Here is a 12,509-nt window from a genome sequence, read left to right as displayed (position 1 = left end):
TGTGTTAATTATGTTAGTTCTCAGTTTTGATTATATCTCACTAGCTGCTAACTTTTAGACGTAAGGGAATGAATTAGGTGGTTTATTTTGATGGGAGTTCAGGTATTACATGTTTGTATTGTGGACTGGTTAGATGATATGTAAAGGAGAAAGATTGTGAGACGGTGAACAGCAGAGAAATAAGCAGCAATGTCTATTATTCAGTTATGTGCCAGTAAGAAAAACTTTTGGTTAATGCATATTAGTCTGTGCCATCCTTTTATTTTGCAGACTTCCAGACTCCTAGCTGATATGTCTGTGCTTTTGGAAATGATTCGTATTTCTATTTAGGGTATTTGCAGGATTTGGTAGTAAGAACTTTGTGGAACATATGCATATTGGATGGAAATAACTGACTTCTAATTAAGTGCAAAGTTGTTTGTTTTAAGTTTTTCTTTTAGAAGGTGAGTTAGGCGTTTACAAGCATAGGAAAACAAAAAGAGATTTTAGATTTGTAAAAGGAAGTAGCTCTTATCATAGGGGACAGCGCCTCCTAGGGGTGGACCATCAGAGAAAGGAAAGTAGCTTTATGACTGTTTTTTGCTGAATTAAGGTATAACAGTAGTTTGACTTTTAAAGAACCTGTAATGTCATTTTTAATTTTCATTTTAAACATTATATTAACTGTTATATATTAGATTTCTTTCCAGGGTACCAAAGCACAAAGCGCATCTGTCTCTATGCTATGGGAGATGAAGATCAGTTTTTTCCAGTTTGATTCCTTTTCAATTTTTGAATAGATCTATTTTAATTCTCATTCTGAGTTTTTGTTTTCTTTTGTGGATCGATCCAATTCTTTTATATTTTAAAATACGTTTTTCTTTTTTGAGCTCAAACGTTTGTCATGTTGTTTGTTCTATGTTACATGTGTACAAGGAGGAATGAATGAATGCATGTATTATGTGGTCAGTGCTGTGACATATATGTTTTAATGTACAGTTTGAGTATTTATGTTTGTGGTCTGGACCATTGTATGATGTTTTGAAATAATGTGGGGATTATTTGGCAACTTAAATATAGGGAGTACGTGATATAAAAGTATTTTCTTACTACTTAATCGGATTTGTTGCACTTTTATTCAGGTTTGACTTCATACACATGCATCTAACCTAAGGAGCTAAGAGATTCGGCCTTGACATCATCACTGAATCCTACTAAAAGAACTATATACGCCCTGAATGCAGAAATTATGGTCACAGACTTTCTTACATATTATATGGACTGCAAGGCTTACAATTTATATCTGATATTTGTTTTTTTATGTTTTGTGGGAATGACTTTATGCAGAATTTGGGTTCTTTCATTCTCTGTCAGCACTTAGGTGTTCAAGTTAATAATATTATTTGAAGTGATGTTGTTTTTATTAGTTTGTATGTTCCAAGTTAAGTAATATTTTCCAGTCTTAGACTTTATAATACTTATATGCTGACTCAGTTAAATGCATATGTACTAGGTTTTCCTATCTTTATCTATGGAAGCTGCTTTGATCACATAGAGGGTGATGTGTTGCATTGTGATTCAAATATGATAATTCAGGGTTCAAGAGGGAGATCTCTTTATATTTCTCGTTCACACCAGCCTAAGTTATAAGCTATTTCTATTCGTTTGTTTTGCAGCTTGCACTTAGGACAATCACTTTGCTGATCTTTAATATCTCAATATTCTATCTCTTATTCTAATGTTTTTGCTGAACCCTTCTTTGAATATCTTTTCTTATGACACTATTTACTAGATTTTACCTAATGACTGTTTCACTCTCTTTCACAAAGATTACTGTTCTCCTTGAAACAAATATATACCTTACACATGAGGAGCTCTGCTATAGGGATCTGCAACATTCTATTACTATATCTTTCGGCATATTAATTGCTCATTGTTCTTTTCTTCTTATCTTGGTCCTTTCACTATAAACTCTATCTGTGACTTATAAGCTAGTGGGTTTCTATTTAGGATTCCAAAGGGGAAGATATAATTTTCCTTATTTCTGTCTTTTATTTATATGACATTCCTTCCTTTCCTGTGTATAATCTTACACTGATGGTTTATCAATTTTGCAAAGTACATTAGTTTGTTTTAGATTACATAATATGTTAAAGACTTTCTCACAGAGTTAGCTTTCATTTATTGTTATGATTATCCCCAATATATTTAGACTTACCATCATTTGAGAAGGGTATTAGCCCCATTTCCCTTAGAAGTATCTGAAGATGAAGCAGTATTATTAGCCATCATCTACCTTAATAATTAATACCCCTTGACTGAAATTGGTTTAGAACCCTTGCCATCCACAGTTGTATTATCTCTTAGACATATGACTGTCACAAGTGAATTAGGACTGTCCATACAGTGAGTGCTTTCATGGCTACAGGTTGTTGTCCTAATACTAGATAGCACTATAAATACCCTACAGAATTAGTATGATGTTTCAGACTTTTGCTATGCCGTCGCCTATCATGCATATGCTTTTGTATTTGATCTTCCATCACTGCAGCATATGACTAGAATATGTCTTATGCTTTGCAACACTTTTACATCATGTATGCACAACACAGTATGAGTTTTTCTATAGATTCTTGGTTTTCTTCTATGTTATTGGTTTCTTTACTTTTCTGGTAAGGTGCATTGATTATATCCCTGGTTGCCGTTTTAATGAATATTATCCTGGGTAGGTGTTCACAACAACAGTATTCATTGAAAAGATTTGCCCAGTATACCTAGTATTATATGAGAAACACAGTACTTTCATACTAGTCTCTCTGTGTACTTATCTTTACATGTTATACCACTATTATGTACTTACTTGATTCTGAAAGATAACATATGTGATCATGTTATTATGAAGTAGGTCCTTTTTATAATGCAGGTATCTGTATAGCTCCATTATAGAGCTAATAGTTACCTAGTGAAAATTAGTTTTGATGTTATTTTTTGATTAACTAGTAAATGCTTGTGGGAGCATCCTTCATATTAATTGATAATCTAGAGGGACATACACCTATGCACTACACCTGATAAATACCAAGGTTAGGGGTTAGGCTACACTTTTAAGTTCCTCTGTCATGGCTTAGCATCGAAGACTGATTGATGTGACACCTATCCATTAAAGGTGTCCCATAGAGGGAAATGAAGAATATGTCTGATTAAGATAACCAAGAATATCCAGACTCCTCTGCTTTACTGGCCTGTCAGAGGTGAATGAACTTTGAGAGACTTTCTGACTATCACAGATTCAACGGATGCAGAAGATTTGGGAAACTGGTAAACCCTGCAAAGCCTATAATTACAGGCCAGGAAGGCATCAATGACAAACATTTGCTTTACAATGCAGAGAAACTGAGTCCTGGATGCGAGCCTTTATCTTGCAAATGCTGGTCTTGGTGAACTGAAACCAATTTGAAAAGGAAATTATGTGAGGTGATAGTTTTGAATGAATTTTGGTGCCAAGAAGTGGAATCAAAGTCTAGATCTATTCAAGACCCAGACTGTGAGTTGTTTACAATAAACAAAGAAGAACAACAGAAGACAAGAAGAGAATACTTGCATCAAAGCCAGTATGATACAGGAACTGGTATCATGGGAGGATGGGATCAGGAAAGATTAGTATAGAATGATTTTTACAATTGAATGGAGCATGACCTCACAAGCATTTCCTATACATGATAGATTGTCATGACGATGGCCTAAGGTATTTTTGTAAGGAAGTCTTTGGCCAGTTACGTCATTCATTCTGGAAGCTTCGGGAAGGTTGTATTTAATTATATAAGTCAGAGCATGGCAGAGATTCAATGAGATGCTACTTATTACAGATAGAGGGCAGATTGCATCTCACAAGAACACTTGTCTTTGCCTCTTTTTAAAAAAAGCCAAAATAAACTAAATTTTAAAACCTCTTGCTGAATTGCAGTGTTCTTGTGCCCTAAGCTATGAGTCCCAAAATTAGACAGCGCGTATCCACTAAAATCCTGGATCGGTGCGCGCAAGGCTATTGATTTTGTATAGCCGGCGCGCGCCAAGCCGCGCTGCCTACCCCCGTTCCCTCCAAGGCCGCTCCGAAATCGGAGCGGCCTTGGAGGGAATCCTCTAACGCCCTCCCCTCATCATCCCCTCCCTTCCTCTATCTAACCCACCCGCCCGGCCCTTTCTACACCCCCCCCCCTTACCTTTCTCCGGGGATTTACGCCTCCCAGAAGGAGAAGTAAATCCCCGCGCGCCGGGCCGCGACCTGGGGGCGGGTACGGAGGGCGCGGCCACGCCCCCGGACCGCCCCGGGCCGTAGCCACGCCCCCGTACCCGCCCCCAAAACGCTGCCGACACGCCCCCGAAACGCCGCGACGACCGGGCCCGCCCCCCGACACACCCCCCTCCGAAAACCCCGGGACGTACGCGAGTCCCGGGGTCTGCGCTCGCCGGTATGCCTCTTTGAATGTAGGCATACCGGCGCGCAGGGCCCTGCTCGCCTAAATCCACCCGGTTTTGGGCGGATTTAGGCGAGCAGGGCGCTGAAAATCCGCCCCAATATGCACTCAATAATATGTGGTCAGCCATATACGCTAAACACAATATGCGCTCAATAATATGCGGTCAGTAATATACGCTAAACACAATATGCGCTCAATAATATGCGGCCAGCAATATACGCTAAACACAGTATGCGCTCAATACAGGCGCCTATCATGGGCACTCAATACCTGAACAGGGCCAACAAAATGGCGACCACCGCGGCATGCCGCAAACAGGCAACGCCGCCGATCCTCGAACTTCGGAGGCCAAAAGTAAAAGTTGTGCGCCTTACCTGATCCTCGGCGCTTCCCGGCTAGAACCCGGGCGGTCTCCGGCTGCGGGGGAGAGGGGAAATACCGTCACCACCGAGCTTGAGGAATGCACCCGCTGCCTCCCAGGTCCACGCCGGGACCGAGGCACTTCTGAGCCCTCAGGCTTGGTCCCTGCTGCGATTCGGCCCCCGGACCGAGGCCTAAACCTCCGAGGGAGCACGGAACTCACCTCGGGAAACTCAACTGGGGGAGGGACCAATTGGTATCACCGCAGGAGTGCGGGGCTCGATGTTCCTGTAAGATTTAGTAAGTAGAAGTAGAAAAGTAGAAAGTAGATTAGAAACACGCTCAGCGAGCGTGCAGGCTCTCCAAACTGCTTTGGAGACGGAAATTACTGAAGAGCTTCACTTCCTGTGGGGGTATATGTACCCGTGCTGACGTCAGATCTGTCTCCAACTGCTAGCACGAGCACACTATACCCACTTGTTCTGAGTCCATCTGACTACACGACAGGAAAGAAACTGTTGCTGCTGGAGAGTTCGGGACAGGAAAGAGAGAATTAGCATGTATAAGTGTGTGAAAGAGTATGAGTGGGAATGTGAGTATGGGAGAATGAGGGGAGTGAGTATGTAAGTGTGCATGTGTGTGTGGGAGAATGAGCACATGCACACTCTCATGGGTATACATGCTCTTTCTCCCACACACACTCATGGGTATACATGCTCATTCTCACTCACACACACATGCACACTTACATACTCACTCCCCTCATTCTCTCACACTCAATTGCCCATTCATACTCTTTCACACACTCATACATCTCTTTCTCCCGGCCCATGGGTATACATGCTCAGGCTCTGTGCATGTATATACTATGGCGGGAGAAAATGGACGCTCATAGATTGAGTGTCCATTTTCTCAACCTGCATTGCTAGCCACCTCTCCTGAGCGCTTGATGCTGAGGAAGTGCTAGGGATGCACAATTTTCCCTAGCTCCTTCCTTTTAGTGTGACCCCTCATTTAAATATTGCATTGCATGCCCAGGAGAGGTGGCAGAGCGTATGTTAGCAAAACGGGTGCTCAACACGGAGAGCCTGTTTTCTGCACACAAATATTGCATCAGCTTTCTCCTGCAGCCTTAGGCTCTGGAACTTCAGCCTTGTGCCCCCTCCCCCCCCCACCCCCCCACCTCACTTCAGAAAATCCATACCCTGAGGTTGAATAGACTGACTGGTATATGGATTTAGCCCTGGGATTGAGTAGTCCCCTGCAACGTTTCAGCTACAACCTTGAAGCAGAGATGTACACCACTGAAACATCTGATAGCAGAATTGGTAATGGTTATGGTAATGTTTTATTTGTTAATATTAATTTTCAAAAAAATTAGAAAACAGTTTACAATAATAAATAACATAAAATGCAATCTAAAAGTACATAACATAACACAACACAATAATAAAACAATTATAAAGTTCCTGTAAACTAAAAATCTATCAAATATCTGCTTATATAATCAGGTTTTGATAATCTTCCTAAATTTCATGAGATCCCTCTCTATTTAAAAATTATGGGGCAGAGTTTTCTATACCGGGGGGAGGGGGCAGGCCTGTTACTGGAAAGTAATTTATCATGTTCCCTCAAAAATAACTTCTTGGTGAGGGCAGTCTCAATAGTTCCATTTATAATGATCCCAAAGTTCTTGTTGACTTATAGGGCATTAAAAGGTTTGCATGGTAGGTTTTCCCCTAAATTAAGGCTTTGAATGTAAGACAAAATAGTTTGAAGATAATGCAACAGCAAACTGGCAACCATTATAGTTCTTGGAGTAAGGGCAAAACAGTATTTTGTAATAATTACATTTGATTCAAGTTACTTTCTAAATGCCTATATGCAAAGAAATTGCAATAATTGATTTGAGATAAAATAAAAAGCACAACACAACAATTTCAAGTCTGATTTAGCCAAAAACAAGGCAGGCTTATAAATCATTTGTAAATTGCAAAATACAAACCCAGATAAAGAGGATTTTTGCTTTGCCATGGTTGGGGTATTGTCTAGCTGGATGCCAAGAATTTTAATTATGTCAACCAATTGAATAGAGATGTTATTCATTTGAGGAGTTTGGAAGATTGGGACTGAAGGAAAGAGATGGGAGACCCCTCACAGGAGTCTCTGCCATGGGAGAGTGAGGGCTGAGACCAGCATTGGGCCTGATGCATTGCTAGAAAGGGAGAACCATTCACGTTTTCCACCACCTAGGATTCCTTACTCTCCAAATCTTGAAGAGGAGGATACTCTGGGACCAGATGCCAAGTGACACTTGCAAAGATCAAGCTGACTTTGGATTTTGTTTCTTAATTATGTATGTGAACTGCTTGAATATCTGTTTGCTCAGGTGGTTTATTAAATTAAAAAAGTACTTTGAACATGGATGTAACGGTGAGGAAATGTCTTATGAAGCCTTAAAGTAAATAGTTTTGTTTGAACTCCTATCTTGAGTGTCCCATTCAATTTGTTTAACAACATTTTTATATTCTCCTTAATTTGACACAAATGTAGTAGAAAACAGCATCAAGTCAGAAAGAAACAAAAACTCAATTGTTACTAAAAAAAAATTGCATACAAATATAATTTGTAAGAAGAGGGAGCAGAAGCTGCTTACAGCCTCCTGACTTTTATATTGAGCTTGCACCCTGTAGTGACTTTTATAATATGCCTTGGACGCTGGAGGTTTATATGCATCTCCCCCTCCCCTCATCTCCATCCCCATCGGAGGCTTTAAGAGGACTCTTTGGACTTTGTCCCAGGGCAGAATGTGACTCTACTAGCTTAGCTAACATTAGAATATGGGCTACCTGCTCGTAACCCCTCCTCCCCCACTTCCTGGGCAATGTCGCAGATAAATCCCTTTGAAAATGGTTCCCTTAACTTTTTAGCCCCATGTACCACAGGCAGCACATGTATCCCACACCGAAGGGGCTGATAGGATCCGTGATTCAGAATATTCAGCCGTTTCCTCGGAATCCCTTATCCTTGGAACATCCGAATGTGTGATTGTGCATCGTGTTCCAAACATCCATAATCAGTATTTAACCTGGATACTCCATTCATAAACTCTAGATGTATTCTAAGCCGGTTTGTGCACCCAACTGCACTGTATCAAAGCAGGCAAAGGGATCAGATGCCCACCCTGCATTTCCAATAAATTTGTGTGAGCTTTAGAGACCTTTGCAGGCTGCACAGCCAGGATGTTACACAGCAAGTCACAAGCACTGCATGCCACATATAAAAGCTTTCCCCCTCACATCACCATAACTCACATGTCATAAAGGAAGGGGAATTCTCTCCTGCCAAATGAAATGATCTTTCTTCCTCTTCACAGGTGAGGATGGCTCAGCATGTTGGATTGTCCTGTAATTTCCAGAATCTGAGTAGTTTATCCTTAGAGCTCTGTCTGAAACTGCTTCATCCAGTTCCCTCTAATTGAGAGGTAAGCAGGGGTGTGGTTAGCTGCTATAAAGTGTCCCAAGTCTTGTTTGCATTTTAACTCTTTTAGTCTTGGATTGAGGTCTGCCCTGTTTCACAGGACTGTGCTCTACCCATGAGCCATAGGTTGGCTCTGACTGTTATTTATAGAAAAGTAAACCGAGAAGGCTTACATACCTGTTTCCAGCCAGACAACCCTGTAATCCCACCCCGGAAGAATTGGAATGGTCCTTAGGGATTCATAAGGGATCACTGGGGATATCCCAGTCTTCCTGGCAATCTGAAGGCAGTAAACTGTGCTGTGGACCCTGGTGTGAGGAACATCTGTGATGCAGTCCTGCTGAACCTGATGACAGTATTTGTAATACAGTCAGGGGTGTAGTATCCTTACGGCCAGATTTTAAAAGGCCTGCGTGTAAAATCCGTGGTTTACATGCGTGGCCGGGTCTTGCATGTGCTGCTCGCATTTTCAAAGAGGCCCGGACAGCCACGAAAACCCCGGTATGTGCACAAGTGCTGGGCCTCTTCAAAGGGGTGGGCTGGGAGGGAACTGGGGAAGGCCCGAATGTGTCGCTGCATGGAGTTTGCATAAATTCTCCCCCCCCCCCCTTTGAATTATAAAATCCGCCGTGAATGTGCGCACGGGCCACAGATTTTATAACATGCGCGCACAGGCATCACCAATTGTAAATAGGGGTGTGCTGTGCACCACTGACTTTAGATGCTGTTACCAGCACAAGTTCTTTCTTTTTTTTTTTAAATTTTTTATTTATGCAGTTTCAGATATATTTTCATCATATATCAAGGTATAAGAGATCTGACAGTATTAGTTCATAGGCAAATTTTCACAATGTTAAGTAAGTTTAAAACTTTAAACATAGATCTCTGAAGACTTACAGGCAGCATTGGGACCAAGATAAATAAAGGAAATAAACGGAGCTCAAAATATATATAACCAAAAACAAGAAATAAACCACCACATGGTGCATTACCCCAACTTTATAGCACTTCATCCCTTCCCGTCTAAGAATCCCCTTAATTGAACAGGTTCATAAAAAATATATTTGTTCTCTTGAAATTTTAAACAACATTTACAGGGATACTTCAGGACCATACTAGCACCACGACTTAATACTTCAGGCCTCTTAAGCAAAAACTTTCTTCTTCGCTCCTGAGTGCAGCGGACAATATCTGGGTATATCCAAACACTTTGCCCATAGCATTGAACAGTTCTATTCCTAAAGAAAAACTTCAGGCTAAGATTTCTGTCCTGCTCAAATGGAAAAGTAGCCAATAGTGTGCTCCTGGTCTTAATCTCAGTCTGTATAGACATCTCGATCAATTCTGAGGCATTCAAAGATCTCATTTTTTGCTTTTCCTCCACTCCCGTAGATGGTATACCTTTCTTTGAAACAAAGAATGCTTTAGAGACAATTGAGATTATCTCCTTAGGGATTTTTAAGTATTCTAGCATATATTCTCTTAGCATTTCAATCGGGGACAGTCTTTTCACAACAGGAAAATTCAATATTCGTAAGTTTGGATAACGCAGTGAATTTTCTATATTCTCAAATTTTCTCTTTACATTTATCTCAGCTTTTATTAAAGTTCCTTTAATGTTTTCCATTGAGGTAACTTTTTCCTCCAATTTCTCAATTTTAAATTTGTTGTAAATTCATCATTATTTCAGTATTTAATCCCCTTTTATTCCAATCTAGAAAAGCCTGCGTTAGTGTTGTGATAGCAGACTCAATTGATACCATCGCTTTCTATAACGTGTCTAGAGTTACTACGGGAGGTTTTTGCAAGGAAAATACTTTTTTTGAATGAAAAGTTACCAGGTCTTGAAGCGCATTGTCCTCAATGTCCCGTTCCGGTATAGCCCTCTGGGGTTTAGGTGTGGAGGTAGCCACTCCTTCCAAGGCTCCTCCACCTCCTCCAAGCGCCAATTCTCCGCTGCTTCCATCCAACTCGGGGGGGGGGAGGGGGTGATTGCTCTCTCCTCCTCTCCTCTAGAGCTTGCGATATTTCCTCTCCTCCTACTCCCGTTTGGGCTCACGGCGGCGTCGGTGTCTCGGGTGCCCCTGGGCTGAGAGAAATCTCCTCGGCCATGGGGATCAATCCGAGCTCCTGGATTTCTCCCCCAGCGGCCCTCACTCCCGGCATCCTCGGGGTAAGGTCAAAGAACCTCTCAATCTTTACTTGCTGGAAACCTTCTTTCTTTGTAGTTGTAATTGTAGGTTCCTTCAGATGAGCTTTACGCTTTGTATGTGGCATTTTAGAGGCAAAAATCCAAAAAGAAATTCAGATAAACTGATTTTTCAGGCAAGTGCAGAGAGAGCTCCTATTGCTGCTAATCATGTGGCAGCCATCTTGGTCCTCCCACAAGTTCTTTCTAAACTGCACACATGTGTACAATTTTTCCTCTCCAGTGCAGGATGTAGGGTGACCAATGGGGCAGGCTGGGCATTCTCTATAGCCGATCTGTCTTCGATGCATTACCACCAATCAGCTGCCTTCAAGCTGGCATGACAGAGCAGCCACTGCAGGAAGAAGAAAGAAGCATGCCTTGCCTGTCCTAAGCACATGCTTCTCCTTGTTGCCGAATCTGTTGCTATAGCTCCGCTCTGCACTCTGACTCTCTGTCCCTCAGGGTCCAGTCCTCCGCTCCTCCCTTGCTACAGCTCAGACAAACTGCTGCTGTCAAGTTCTGATTGCAACAGATGCATAGTGGGTTGGTGCAGCCGACGACAGAGGACAGAACCAAGAGCTGCGGCCGGCCCTGCTTTAATTGTCCTGCCTGCCTGTCTGCAACTTGGTGCACACGCATTAGGATTTGGGGCAGCTGGCCTCCACCTGCCTCTGCCCCTTCACCCTCCCAGAGTCGTGGGTCTTCCACTGACATGGAGTGCTCAGCACTGCATCAGAGCTTCCAAGGCTGACACCAGTTACAGCCTTTTTATTAAAACCGCGGTGGCGCAAGGTCCCAGGGCACATACCGGCTCCAGGTCAATCCTGGGTAGCAGGCTGATGTTACATTGCTAGCTCCGTTCCTCCCACCACAGCTCGCTTTCACAATGCAAAACCCAAGTGAAAGAGCGGAAGGAGGAAAGTGCCGGCTGCGGCAGTGATTGTGTGCACAGCTGACTGCTGCCACGGCCATTTTCTCCCACTCATCTCTCCTCCGTGGCTTCCTGTCACTGCACCTGCTTAATGCTTCCCTCCATGCCATTCGGGTCTGCAAGGGAAGGGCTGACCTCCACAGCGGCCCGACCCCACTCCTCTTACACCAGCCTCTCCTTCTCTTTTCCCAGGCTGCCTTGGCCTGTCATCCGCTCCTGCAGCCCATCCTCCCTGTAGACATCTGCACTGCCATTCCTCCCATCGCGGCTCCCAAACTCCCACGGCCCTCCTTACATAGAAACATAGAAATGACGGCAGAAGAAGACCAAACAGCCCATCCAGTCTGCCCAGCAAGTTTCGCACTTTTTTTTTTTCTCATACTTATCTGTTACTCTTGGCTCTTAGTAATCTTTTGGTTCTATTTCCCTTCCATCCCCACCATTAATGTAGAGAGCAGTGTTGGAGCTGCATCTAAGTGAAATATCTAGCTTAATTAGTTAGAGGTAGTAACCGCCGCAATAAGCAAGCTACACCCATGCTTATTTGTTTACCCAGACTATGTAATTCAGTCCTTGTTGGTTGTCTGCATATAGATCCCCTTTTCTTCATTCCCCCTGCCGTTGAAGCAGAGAGCTATGCTGGATATGCGTGAAGTATCAGACTTTCTCCCCTGCCATTGAAGCAGACAGCTATGCTGGATATGCATTGAAAGTGAAGTATCAGTATCCTTCATCTCGGCAGTACGACTCCAGCCTGATTGAACTGCAGGGAGCCCACCACTGGCTCCCTTGGTCCCTACACAAATGTGGCCTTTCTGTTGATCTGGGTCTCATCGCCATCCTGTCCAACAGGCCACAGCTGCTCCAGGCCTCCACATCAGGCCCTCTCCATCAGCTTCCCTCTGCATGGGCTACTTTGACTCACAGCTAAGTTGCAGGACCCAGGTAATTGTTTTTTATTTATAAGGGTACCTCTATTACATTTGCCTGCCAGGTCAAGGCTGCCGGCACAGACGCTGAAGCAGCTGTAGCAGGTCAGCATGTTGGGGGATTGTTGTGCCCTCATCCGGTGCCACTGCCTCCTCTGCTC

General features: G+C 42.9%; 1 protein-coding gene across 1 annotated transcript in view; it reads right to left on the bottom strand.

Moving 5' to 3' along the window:
- Nucleotides 1-8,268, bottom strand: part of LOC115074128 (NXPE family member 1-like) — an 82,408-nt gene extending 74,140 nt beyond the window's left edge. Inside the window, exon 1 of the mRNA XM_029573315.1 lies at nucleotides 8,132-8,268. The gene's annotated coding sequence lies outside the window, so the exon portion shown is untranslated. The remainder of the gene's footprint in view (nucleotides 1-8,131) is intronic.
- Between the last annotated feature and the right edge of the window lie 4,241 nt (nucleotides 8,269-12,509).

The sequence above is a fragment of the Rhinatrema bivittatum genome, chromosome 12 (assembly GCF_901001135.1).
Source record: "Rhinatrema bivittatum chromosome 12, aRhiBiv1.1, whole genome shotgun sequence".
NCBI lineage: Eukaryota > Metazoa > Chordata > Amphibia > Gymnophiona > Rhinatrematidae > Rhinatrema > Rhinatrema bivittatum.
Note: the sequence above shows the minus strand (reverse complement) of the source record. Positions and strands in the feature narration are given on the sequence as shown.